The 12,494-nt window shown below is 42.7% G+C and overlaps 1 long non-coding RNA gene across 1 annotated transcript; it reads right to left on the reverse strand.

Moving 5' to 3' along the window:
- Window positions 1-1,260: 1,260 nt before the first annotated feature.
- Window positions 1,261-2,441, reverse strand: LOC127139628 (uncharacterized). The gene is made up of 3 exons (XR_007809879.1): window positions 2,313-2,441; window positions 2,038-2,170; window positions 1,261-1,897 (listed from the first exon to the last, which is right to left on the reverse strand). It is a non-coding gene; the product is annotated as an uncharacterized LOC127139628 (long non-coding RNA).
- Window positions 2,442-12,494: the final 10,053 nt, after the last annotated feature.

Genomic DNA, 12,494 nt, shown 5'->3' on the forward strand with positions numbered 1-12,494 from the left:
CAATACACACTCACTCACTTATTGTCAGGTTACCTGAACATTCCTGCAGTTGCTTTTCTCTGGCTGCTCTATGATCATTTCTCAACTAATTAGCATAAACTAGAGAGAGAGCCGTCCAGACCACCAGTGGAGCTTCTCTAACACAGACAATGATAGCTGACCAGAACTTCTTGTACAGGCCATAAGTGAGGATGTAGCTAAATGTAGCTTGAACTTAAGTTTCATGCATCTAAACTGTAAAACTGGTTAAAGTTAATATAAACAGAGAAGGGCTGTCAGTAGCTGTCATACCCAGCAGTTGGTACCAGTGGCTGAGCTTGGAAAGTAGGTCTCAATACAGAAGTGAGAGAAGAGTTTCACAGGTTGATTGTATTTTTAACCACTGTTCTCAGTGCTTTACTATGTATGTGTGAAGAGGAGAGGTGACTTTTTGATGAATATTTTTAATAATCCAAAAACATCCTGATTTTTAAAGCAGCAATTATGTAGCAAATAACAGTTATTCATCTAAATTTGAAGGAGCAGTTGTAGCAGAAACAGGAATAAATGACAGTTTATCAATAGAATATACAAACATGCTTACAAATTATATCATATCTCACGCATGACCCTTTTTATTAAGTAACTTGAAATCTCTAAATAATAAGATATGCCACAAAAATGGCTGCAACAGAATATGGAGTCAAGTAGTCATCCGTAGTGTTTGAACTTGACTTTTGTAAGGCAGGGCTGAACAACGTATGTTACCATCAGTCATCATCTGTGTAGGCATCTCTCTGTCACTCATTCTATGAAGGTGCTACAGTAAGCACAGAGCCCAAATCATACTGTGTGGGTTAAAAACTGCAGTGAGGATTCATGGGTAAATATCAAATGAATGCAGTGTGACAGGATAGGGCAACAACAAATGTAACATATTTTATGCTCATAAACAGATGAAGGGTGACACATTTGTGAACCCAGAGCTTTTGACATTAGAACATGGAGTACATGGTGTCTTTTGTTGGACAGCATTGATCTCAGTGGTTTCTACACAGAATTGTTCAGCCTTACCACCAAAGGCTTCTCACACAGTGGTTAGACTTGATCTAATGTGCTCAGTAGTTCATGACTCAACAACTCCAGCAGAGCTCCACTGTCATATCATATCAACATGATCAGTTCAGGTGTATGTTATCCAACATTTGAATGTGTTTTTCAAAATGTAATTCATCTGTGTGACTTCAGGTGAGAGGAGTAACATGGGAACAATCACGTCATTAGACAAGGCCCATGTGAAAACCCTGAGCTTCAGTTTCACACACATTTTACCACTGGAGTTCTAAACAGTGTAGGACTCATGTCTGTACCCAGAGCTTTAGATTAGATCAAGGCTAAGTGCACAAATGTGAGAAACCTTTCACATACATAGCAGCTGACACCCCACACTAATGATTAAGATGACTAAAATCTGGCCTCTCCTCCAGGTTAATTAGTTGACGTGCCTGTGGCACCTGAACTAATTGACCTGTTTTCCCTCTCTATCTGTTCTCTTTATCTATTGATGAAGAGACAGGTGGGCGGTTGGGGGGCTGGGAGCAAATGAAATGAAAAGGAAAGGAATAAATTCTTATGAGATGCAGAATAAACATATCTCAGTTGGGTAGAGGTCAACAGTCCAAAAGATCCTTTAAACTGCAGAGCTGTTTTCAGAGACACAGTCATTCTGTCCAGGGTTCATAGTTTGTTCTGTCATGATGCTCTTCAGTCAGTTGTTGGCACAAACCAAAACTGTCAACAGAGCACAGTGTCAGCATGAAGATGGACTGACCTTTGACCTTTCCAGTGGCTGTAGAGCTTCTGCTTTCAGTCATCTGGTCAGTGTCAGTGAACATGGAGGACACAGAGGTGCAGAGACCTTAAAGAGAAAAACAGTGGGAAAGTTTCTCTCTGACATTTCTTTAGTTGTAAATGCAAACTGCATGCACCAACAGTGTTTCTGTTGTTTTGATCATCAGGAGGTTTGGTATGGCAGGAGTAGGAGAATAAAACTGCTACCTTTAACACGTGTTGGAGGAGGAGCTTGATGTTGCAGAGAGGAAGCACACAGTGCCATCTCACATAGTTCACTAGCTTGTGGAGCTGTGCAGTGGTCTCTACTGTGAAGTGGAGAATCACAGTGAAGGAAGACCTGAAGGAAGAAGTTCATGTACATAACTTTATTAAACTCCTAACTGTAACATAAAAGTCAAGAGCAACAGTATTACTGTAATATGAACAGATGAATGAACAAACATCAAAAAGTCCTGTTATATGACAAAAACCAACCATACCTTCTGCTCTGTTGTGAGGAAGCCTGAGCACTGAGGAGGAACAGGGTCTCTGTGTGGTCCAGCACTGATGACTCTGCTGTTGATCAACAGTCAGGATGGTGCTGTGATGACTGGTCTGTGGCAGGATGATGTCTTGTAGAGTAATAATTTGTCAATAGTATGCAAAGAGTGACGTGCCTTTAAAAGAAAGAGTTCAGCATTAAGCTGATTTTAAAGGAGTATTATGTGGAAATGGTTTTATCAGTATTTACTGTTCAAAGAAAACATGAGATATATGAGTGTTAAAAGCCACTATGTGTGAGTAGATGTTAGTGTTCACTGCATGTTTACTCTGTGTTAAAAAGACATGTACTTTTTACTTTGTGAAGAAGACATATAATGTTAAACAAAAATGAAACAAGGAAGAATTAAGAAATAATGTGGTAAAAATAAAGGTGACTTAGTTTTAATAAAAAGTAAATACAATCAGAACAGGCCAGAACATAATGGAGTAAAGCAGAGAGAGAAAAGGCCAAATGAGGACAGGGTCTGCCCTGAACACGACCCTGCAAGCTGAAGTGCAGCCAGAAGAAAAGCACAGGGGCTTTCCAGAAACAGTGACCTTGAAGAGAAGATAAGAGTATTTTTAGAGCCCAGGTGCTTCTCAAGAGACAGTGACCTTGAATGTAATATATGAGTAATAAGTTTTTTGTGGGGAGCCCCAAGATAGACACCTAAAGGAACCAATGTTTTAATGGTGTAAATTGGACAGACCAGTAAAATGACCTGAGAGGCCACAGCCAAAACTGTATAAAAAAGGGACAGAGCCAGTACAGTTTTGGGGCTCTTCTGGTGTGTCATGTATGCACTGTGAACGGTCCCCGGGTTTCTTTTTGACAAATAAACTCTGCTGCCTTGGACACTGCCGACTCCTGATCATTTTTGGACACCTGAATCAGGCTGAAGAATTCTGATCGTAGCCCAGTGGTTTGGGACTTTGAACCCAAATCCACATCAGGCTGTAGTCAGCTGATCCAGTGTCCGAGAGTCACAGAGAAGGTGAGGCAAAGGTTGGCAGGAGTTATCTCATCGTCTGCTTTGAAGAAAGACTGGGACTGGCAGGAAGTAGAACATGTCTCTGTGTGGTCCAGTACTGATGGGTCCACCTCAGACTGACAGTTAAGATGGTGTTGTGGTGTGTGGTCAGTGGCAGCAGGATGACAGAGGGCACTGGGACATTGGGTGGATGGAAATGTGGGGTATCAGCTGGTAGGTATCAGAAAGTGTGTGTTACATTGAGAACACACACTTTCTGATGTATTCCCAGTGTTGACAGCTGTGTACAAAGCTGTACTGCTACAGTGCAGTACAGCTTTGTACACAGAAACATGTACATGTATATATACACTGTAATGCTGTATATATATATGTACATGTTTCAGTAGCTGTATAGAACTGCTGTGTTTTTAAGCAGTTGTATGGTTGTACAACTGCTCAGCTTTACAGCAGTTCTATACAGCTACTGAAAGTTTTGGCCTGTGTATTTACCAACCCAGACCCAAAACCCACCCTGATAAATACACAGGCCAAAACACAAGGGAAGCATAACTCACTGACATATAGTTACCTGAAAGATTATATTACATATAACATTAACAGTCCTGATTACCAAACCAAATTTCAGTTTGCCTATCACATGAAATCTACCAATAAGTTGTTAAACAGTAAAATTAGATTTCCTTTACATGGACAGTTACATTAGTTCAACAACAATGTTACCTAAAAACTAGAACATGACTCTCACTGAATTTACCTTACCTTACTCACTGGAGGAACCTGAACAGAATACATCACTGTGACTATATTTTACCAGGTGACATACAAAGACAGTGTTATGGTTGAGGGATAAAAATGATAAGCACTTTGTCAAACATTGTGTTATTCCTCAAGCAACAAAGAAGCCTTGCAGTTTGTTATTTTATAGGGGTCCTCTGGTCCTCCCTCCCTCCCTCACAGCCTCAGTGAGGCTGGAACAGCCTGTGGTCTGGCTCTATAGAGGACCCCCGAACTTAGATCATATTAAACTGCTGTGGCTGTCTCTCTTAATCACTCATCAGTAGACACAGTAATAATGATATACTCTTTAAGATTTTATCAAATACACTGTTCGCTGTTTTGCTCTACTTTTCTCACAATTTCACACAAAGTTCTCATGAACTACTTTCTCAGATCTCTGCACTGAAAATGTGGATTTTAGATTCAAATCATTTGCATTTTTCCACCTTTCAGACTCAGCTGACAGTACACAGTACACAGGGTCGTGATAGCTGTAATAGGTTTTCATCACACCAGAATGGAGACATCTCTGTGGTTGTGAGATGAAGATCAGGTCCAGCAGTGTGTTCTTCTCTGTGGTTGCAGCAGTGATGAGTTGTGTGTATCCTCTAGACTCAAACAGCTCCAGTATCGGTTTGCTTGCTCTGGATAAAAGATTCTCGTTAAAGTCACCGCAGACAATGATGGGATGACAATCCAGGATCTCCAGTGAGTCCAACAGGCTGCTCAGGTTAGACAGGAATGATCTCATACAGTAGTCTGGCGGTCTGTACACAGCTGCAATCAGTGCACTCATGGGAGCTTCAACCTTCAAAGCCACAAACTCAAGGTCAGTTACATTATGAACATACTGTTTCTCACGAACCTGAATGTTGTCTTTGACATAAACAGCAACTCCACCACCACTTCTGCTGGCCATCTGTGGGAACTTTGTATAGGACAGGTGTGTGTTGCGTTTGAACATGTTGTAACCTTGTAGGAGCCCTGTAGGTGAGTTTCTGTGAGACACAACACATCTGCTAGACACAGTTCATGATGGCTCTTTATGTTGTTAACATGAGACGGCAACCCTTCTGTATTGTGGTGAACAATGGTCAGAGTGTCAGGCCTGCTCAGTGTTTGTGTGATATGAAGAAGAGGCATCATGTCGTCCAAACTGACTTGTCTCATGTTCTCCAGTGCTGCAGTGATTTCTGTGTTGGTGTAGATTTTACTCTCATCCATGTCCAGTAGGTGCAGTCCACTGAGAGAGGTCACTCGACTGATTGCAACATAAGCCATGCCGGGTTTAAAAATGTGCTTCAGTGAGACGACAGCTGATGTTCTGGTCATACCTTGAACCTTATGAATTGTACATGCAAAGGCCAGTTTAATGGGAAACTGTCTGTGAACCACTCCTTTCTGTTTCAGCTTCTCCTCTGCTCTCTCTTTGTACACAAGGTTATCATGTACTCCTGATGCTCTGTTACTGCTGTTCCTTCCAGCTGTTTCATCATCCATCTTTAGTCCAAGCTTAGTGACACGTGAAGATCCATGTTGTTGAAAGGTTACCACTCTGACTAAAGTAGCAAATGAACCATTGACTAATCCTTGAGACACATCAAGGTTTCTGGTGAGCATAACACGAGCACCTTCAGCAACTTGCAGTGTGTCTGGTAACTCATTTCTGCCTCCTTTCACTGGTTTGTCTTGCTGTGTCATTCTGCCAGATCGTGGCTCCTTTTTATAGTCATCAGCATCAATTGTAGTGACAGTGAAGCTGAGCCAGTGTTGCAGAGTTGTGTGCATCTACTTGTCTATTAGTAGCAAAAATGTGCAGGACATCAGTTGGACAAAGTTGTGGTTCAGTGACAGCTTGTGACAGCAAAGCTCTGTCTGCGTCAGACAGCTCATCAGACTTTTCCTTCACACGGATCCTGTTCAACTCTGCAAAGGCAACATCATCTTTCTGTTGCATAATTTCAGTCAGAGTGATCATCTGAAAGTGTTCCTGCCACAGGTCAATCTGTGATGGGTCGTACACACACAGAGGTTTAGACTGTCGCACTGGTGGGAGCTGATAAAAGTCTCCAACTGCAATTACTGACATTCCTCCAAAGGGTTTCTCACTGCCTTTGATCTGTTTGAGTCTCACATCCACGTAGGCAAAGAGGAGCTTTGACACCATAGACACTTCATCAATGATGATGATTTCAGCATTTAGAAGTTCTGCTCTGACCTCATCCAGCTGATCACCCAGTCCTACAAATGGAGGTTTCAAACTTCTCGGCAGCTTGAGAAGAGAGTGCAGTGTAGTGCCAGATATATTAAAGGCTGCAGTTCCAGTGAAAGAAGTCAACAGGACAGTGGGCCTTGATATGTCAGCCTCTTCAGCATGTCTGGGCAGTTTGCTCAGTATCTTAGATGCCTCTGAGTAGATGCATTTGATGAGATGTGACTTCCCTGTGCCAGCACCAACATTGATGTAAAAGAACAGCTGCTCTGGATTCAATCCACAAACACATTTTATGCACCAGTCTCTCACTGCATAGAATACACAGGCCTGCTTCTGGTTCAGATTCTGGTACATGTGACGTAAAACCACAGGATCAATGACAGGGGGTTCTCTGATGGCTCTCTGTTACAGCATTAGCCTGTCGAATGTAGTCTGGGACATTTTCTTGAACATTGTCATGATCTGGCTCTGCTGCCTCCAGTCCATAGATACACTCCAACCTGTCTGCTTCAGATTCAGGTGCCAGGTTACACCATTCATCAATCAGTCCTCTGTTCTCCTCATACTCTTCAACAGCTTCCTCAATCTCTTTACTGTTCATTTCATAATTGTCTTTGTTTGGTTTGACAACGTCTCTGACGGGCTCAGGAAGGTCAGAACCAGGCAACTGCACGTAGCCGCTGTTATAGAAGGACTCGTACGTGGGTAAGAAAGGCCTTTTCAGTTCCTGATCTGAGCGGTAAGGAATGTATAGTTTTAGAAGTGTTCCATAAAATTGCTCAGGATGTTTTTTCTGTGAGCAGCAGTGAAATCTGATGACGGCAGGCTTATCATTTTCAAATCCCATGTCATTTAGCAGGGGCAAAACATTTTTACCTTTTCTCTGCTGACAAACCTGCATGTGGACGCAAAGTCATCCACACATCTGTTCAAACTCTGCTGTTTCAGGTCTGGATTTGTATTTGTCGGTCAAAGATGTCATCCACACATTTGAACACTCTGCTGTTGTGCTCTCCAGGTACGAGAGGGGGCGACTCATTTTCAGTGGGTTGTCATCTGTTGTATGAACACGACAGGACGTGAACACTATTTCATGTGAAGGCCACAGGCACGGCTCACACACTCCTGAGCACTGATCTCTCTTTTTGGAATAAGCCTGCATGACCTCTCTCATCTCATCACATTCATTGACATGGTCCCTGTTTGAGTTCTCAATGACTGTTTTGAGGTACTCAGACAGTTTAGACTCTTGCTTTGTTATGTAGCTGGTGAGGTACATGATGCATGAATATGCATTGAGAATGTAACTGACATCAATATTAGCATCCCAGGCCTCAAGTAGATGTGGATTATATCCATTTACCCAGCAGTCCTTTGGGTCACGTTTCAGTATCACAGCACAGGATTTGTTTATCTTCCGCAGACACTGGTGATACTCCTCGACTGTTAACTGACATCGAACCAGGAGCTGCTCCAAACTCAGGGAGGCACTTTCAGGTTCATTCAGCAGCTGGTTGAGTGGTCTGAGCTTAGTCTTTGGTGTTAGCAGGTCCAGTGCAGCATCATCATCATCATCATCATCAGGTCTGACGATCATTGTCTTTCTGCATGGTGGTTTGGGAAATCCAAATCTACAACCAGAGCCCAGACTTCTGAAACATGTCTTTGAGTGGTTTTTACTGTGCATTTGAACCTCTTTGACTTTCTGATGCAGTGCAGGTTGTCTGTGTGGGTCAGGCAGCTCAGCTGTGATGTATCTGGACACAAAGTCACACACAGTCTGGTCATCATCCTCCTCAAACACAGGTGCACCTTCTACCCATATGAGACAGTGAATGTGTGGACTCCCTCTGTGCTGAAACTCAACTCTGTAAAAGTAGTCAACAACTTTGCTGAGGGGCTGAGCAGGAGACAAGAGCAGATCTCTGAATAACGCCTCAACACACTTATCAAACATGCGCATGGCTGTCACAGGGGTACTTCTCAGTATGTCACACTTTGCTGACCAGTCAAGCCCTTCAAAATCAACATCCTCTCCTTGCTGTCTCTTTATAGCCTCGATCACTTCAGGCCAACGCATTTCAGCTGCTAAGAATGTGCAAAAGAATGTGGGAGTTCCCAGCTGTCTGATCATGGCAAAATGATCTCTTGTTGTTTTCTCCCAATAGGCTGGAGTTCCTCTCAGTGGCTGCATGAATCTGACGGCATCTTTATTACGCACCAGTCTCTCCACCTCACGTTTATCTTGTAACATTCCTGAGGTTATTTTACGTCCATCTCTAGTCAGAGGCTTTCCTTTCCTTAGCTGTACTGTCATGCTGGAAGTAGCCAAGTGTATTTCAGTCACAAACTGTGCAAAGAACAGGTAGTTTGTGTCTCTGGCAAAACGATCATCAACACAGAAAAGTCTGGCTTTGAAATAACTGCTTGGTGAAACTTTAATCAATCTCTTTTCATCCAGTGTGTTTTCACCTGTAGGGAGCTGAACAGGGAAAGCCATGGCCTCCAGTTTAGGTGTTTTGAAAAAGCCAACTGGACTGTTTCTCTCAGCGGGGGCAACAGAGTAGATCCCTTCACTAAAAGATAATATCTCCTCTGCAACATCAGTGGGCTGAAGGCATGAGTCCAGTGCAAATCCACCATTGGGCAGGTCTCCTTCTTGTTCTGAGTCATCTCTATCATCACTCTGCTCTTTTGGCTGTTCACCATCACAGGACAACATGTCAGCATCCTGCTCATTATCAGGCTCATGTTCTGCCTCATGAAGTGCATCATTGTCCAACCTGTCAATTTCCATCAGATCATCCTCATTATAATCATTATCATCCATTGTTTCTTCATCCATTGTTTCATCATCATCATCATCCTCATCATCATCATCATCATCATCATCATCATCATCATCATCATCCTCATCATCATCATCATCATCATCATCATCATCATCATCATCCTCATCATCATCATCATCCTCCTCATCATCAGGGAGTGTGGGGTCACACAGCTCAGCCTCATCTCTGATACTTATGTCCTCATACTGTGGGTGAATGATGTGTTTGAGTTTATTCAGGGCCTGTAGCAGTTTAGACCAGGTGACAGTCTGGAACAGCTGATGACCTCTGTAACACAGTTGTCTCTTCAGTTTGACTCTCAGGACTTGAGACTCACTTCTCAGTCTGGGTAACGCTTCAACTGTTTCCTGCACCTCAGATGGGACACACACCACATTACCACGTATTGCTCTCTGTCTGCCTTTGGGAAGTGGGATGATCTTAGCAAATGGAAAACACTTGGCGATCAGATGTCTCTCCAAAATGTTGAGGTCACACAGCTCAGGTGGAATATCAACCAGCTCCATGTTGTTGGCTACAGCCAGAGAGGGCATGGCTCCTTTTTAAGATGATCATGACAGGAGTGACAGATCCATTCATCCTTTCTCTCATCAGGAACTTTACACTGTTCATTTCTGCAGCCGTCATCACAAACATGAACATATTTTCCTGTCAGACATTCAACAGCCACTTCTGCATTTTTGACATAATCTGACCTTTGACCTTTGAGTTTCACCTGGTTCTCAAATGAAGCTTTATGACAGACAGTGCAGATGTAAGTGGGGCCGGCATTTATATGTGATCTGAAAACAGATATGGCCTCTTTGATCAAACTGTGGTCACTTTCTGGGGTTTGTCTGTTTATCCGTCTGTATTTCCTCTTTATTTTCATGGCACATCTCATGTTGTGCAGAATTTTAAATGTAAGATTGTTGTTATATCTGTCTCTCATTATTAGTTTCATCAGTTGTCTGTGTCTTATCCTGAAAGATTGATCATGTGCGTGACGCTGAGTGACATAAGATCACTACCTCTGCCTGAATTCTTCATTTTCCCTGTATCTTTTGGTGAAGTATTGATGTTCTTATTATTTATTGATTTTCTCTGATGAAAACTGTCATCTTCTCTGAATCTTTTAGTAAAGTACAGATTTTTTTCAGCCTGAAGTTTAAATTTTCTTTGTATGTTTTGGTGAAATACTGTTTTTGTTTCTGTCTGAAGTTGGAATTGCTGTGATAGCGGTTGGTGATGTACTGCTGTTTCTCTTGTCTGAATCCTTCATTACAGTATTTGTTGCTTGAATAAGATTTCTTTTTGGCTCTATATGATTCATTAGAAGAATACTTTTCCTTCTCTTTTCTTTTTTTGCTTTTCTTTTCTTTTTGGTGCTTTCCCTGAGATCATTAGTCTCCTCTGAAATGTTCTCCTTTCATTTTTACCAAGTTTGACCAGTTTAGAGGAGAGGTCATGTGACACTTTATCAGACAGATCACTGGCAGCAGGTTTTATCAGTGGAACAGTTGAGAGTGATTCTTTATGAGGAGCATCATGTGCTGTGACAGAATTAAAACTGAACTGGCTCAATGGTTGTGGTTCAGTTTCCATATCAGTACATGCTTCATGTAACATGTCATCAGAGAGGTCAGTGACCACAGTGTTTGTCTTTGGAGCATCAACCACAACAGGACTGGGAGTTGTAGTCTGAGTGTCTGGGATGGCTTCACTCTGATTGGCTGTGTTCTCACTGTCAAACTCCACAGGCTTCAGCTCATAGTTACAGGTGGACTGTGTACCAAAGCTCTTGTGACACATTCTGATCCTGTCAATCATGTCACTGAGACATGTGAATGTCACCATGACAGCTTTACCAGCAAACAGTGACGGCAAACCATCCTCTCCTCTGGGGTGTGGCTCAAAGAAACCGTACCTGCCTGATCTGGTTCTGAACACTGCCATACACAACCCTGTCATCAACAGCAAGGCATACTGCACATCTGACAGCAGACAGCTCAGTCCAGCCTCCAGGTCCAGAAAACTGTCCACAGCTCCAGGTAAAGGATCTCCTAATGTGCCATACCGGGAAAGTAGTGTTTTGTCAGCATGAACCACGTGTCTGCGCGCTGGGACTAAATCTGGGAGCTCATCAGTGGTGAGGTGAGCGTGCTGAGGAAACATCTGTCTTACCTGTTTATACAACACGTTACCTTTATCCAAAACACGGTCAAGGTCTGTGCTGGTGATGTTTTCACTCTCATGAAGGAATGCTAGAAAGGTGAGAGAGTTACAGGTACACTGCTGGTTTCTGTATCTGCTGTATTTAATAGAAGCCTGGCTGCAGGACGCTCTGACACGTTGTTCACCAGGATGATCTCCCACGTTCACACTGTCTGTATGAGGAGGTCCTGCTACACATGAAGCATCTCTCTGACGCTGTGTCTGTACCATGTCAGCATAAGATGGTTTTCTTGAAACATGGTGTTCACCTCTGTGCTTCACCTGGTGCATCTGAACAGACTCTGCTACACACAGAGTTTCACTGTGACGTCCTCTCTTCACAACGTCAGCGTACGATACCTGTGGCACACACACTGCATCACGTTGACCTGCCTGGTTTACAGCTTCAGCAGGAGACACCACAGACTCTCTCATCAAGTCTCTGCTCTGAGGACCAGGACCTTCTGCTTGTTCACATGGTGCTGCACACTGAGACTCCCTCTGCTGCTGCCACTGTAGCTTTGTAGCCTGAGACCTTTTACTCTTCCTTGGCATCGTTGTTGTTCTCCAAAACCACAGTTATCACTCTTGTATATATATTTACACAAACCAGACACTAACAGTGCTATTAGGGATTGTGTTTCAAGGCTTTCTGTAGAGACTGACTATAAATGTTTAACAGCGTCTTAGATCAAACTATGACTTTCAATGAGGCTATTCAGTAACAAATCAGAAAATAATTGAATGCTTTGACTGAAAGTTAGCTATCTCTTATATGTGACAGTTAATATTCAGAATCAATAACACAGGTGTGGTAGTGTGGTGTGAGACGAGAGCCTCTGGTAACAGGATTCAGCCACGTGTTGATTCAGTCACAGTCAGGAACATTGAGTCTGTAGACCAGGACCAGCAGCCACTCCAAATAAATCCAGATCCTCCTTTTTATTTCAATGTCAACAGGTTAAACAACAACAAACACTCAACACAAACCTGAGTACAAACCTCTGAGCAGCAGGCCAAAATGAGTAGACAGGAACAGACTGAGGTCTACATACAGTGCTCTTCTGCTATCATTTTTTATTTCAAATATAATAAAGAAAGCTCTGT

Source organism: Lates calcarifer, unplaced genomic scaffold (genome assembly GCF_001640805.2).
Source record: "Lates calcarifer isolate ASB-BC8 unplaced genomic scaffold, TLL_Latcal_v3 _unitig_1915_quiver_2142, whole genome shotgun sequence".
Lineage (NCBI taxonomy): Eukaryota > Metazoa > Chordata > Actinopteri > Centropomidae > Lates > Lates calcarifer.